Here is a 1,537-nt window from a genome sequence, read left to right on the forward strand (position 1 = left end):
AAGCTGGAAGAAACAGAAGGAAAAAACAGCTCTTTGGTCTGTGCTTTGTTTCTGCTCTAACTTCTTCCACAGCCACAGACCCGGGTTTACACTGACCAGAGACCAACAGTATTGCCTTCGGACTGACCCTCTCACCAGGCTTGAACTTTAGTTTTTAATGTTTATTTTTTATTGGAGTACAGTTGATTAACAAAGTTGTGTTAGTTTGAGGTATACAGCAAAGTGATTCAATTATACATACATATGTTTCTATTCTTTTTCAAATTATTTTCCTATTTAGGTTATTACAGAATATTGAGCAGACTTCTCTGTGCTATACAGTAGGTCCTTGGTGATTACCTATTTTAAATATAGCAGTATGTATGTGTCAGTCCCAACTGCCAATCTATCTCCCTCCAACCCCAAACTCCTGCCCTGGTCACCATGTTTGTTCTCAAAGTCAGTGAGTCTGTTTCTGAGCTTCTTAAGGACTCTCTATTCAAACCTCCAGCATCTGTGCCTGGCTCAAGGCTGACCCTCAATCAGTCATTTAGTGAAAGTCACTGATGTATTTGCATTGTCTTTTCTTACCATTTATTATCACAAGAGATAGTGTAAAAAGTGGAAATTGGAGTCAAACTCAGGCCTGAGTTTGAGTTTAGGATTCAGACTTTTCCAACCTTGTGTATTTGCATGTCCTGTTGGAGATCTGGTTTTCTCCTTTTGGCAATGTGAGATAGTAATGGCCACCTCATCATTGATTTTAAAGATTAATATCAGCGCAGCGATACATGTAAAGTATGCAGTATAGCCCTAGTGCTTAGCTGATGTTGAATGTTGTATTTATTATTGTTATTCTGTATTTATTATTGTTGTCTACTCTGTACTGATGTGATCTGCAACATCAGCTCTGCAAGGGTGGGGTCCATATCTGTACTGTACACTGTGAAACCAGCACTCATCATTGATTAGTTAATCTCTTTATCGAGCAGACTAGTAATGAGGACTGCTGAGAGCTCATTTCTCCTTGTAAATGAATCCATAGGTAATCGGGAGCTCAGAGCCCATTTGGTAAGAAAGCTTTCCTTGATCAAAGACACTTATCAGATTTGCAATGGCAACCAGTGCTTCTGCTTTTCTTTATGGTTCTTTGATTCTTTATATATAATTTTCATGAACTAAACCAGACAGCCAGATCACAGTGAATTTTGCTTAATTGCAGGCAGGCTTTTCACTTCTATGTTTTAGTCTGTTGAGACAATCCAGAAGCTACCCTGGGGTACCTATTTGCTTATTCCTCTAATTAAGCAAAGCTGGCTGTAGCCTAGAATGCCAGCCTCAAACGGAGGTTCTGTTTCTGCGGCAGTGACCTCTGCCCAACCCCGCAGCACATTACGGCATTTGTATTGTGGGTGGAAACTGCTGCTGCATTGTGCATGCTCCAGGCTGTGTTTCTGGACGGTCACGTTGCCTGGGAAGTCAGGCTCATTTATCATCCCTGCCAGGCGCTTGCAGGGCCGCCTGAACAGAAAAATATCAGGAAGCAGGGAGTGATGAA

Source organism: Moschus berezovskii, chromosome 13, assembly GCF_049115385.1.
Source record: "Moschus berezovskii isolate FMDL1 chromosome 13, NW_MosBer_1.0, whole genome shotgun sequence".
NCBI lineage: Eukaryota > Metazoa > Chordata > Mammalia > Artiodactyla > Moschidae > Moschus > Moschus berezovskii.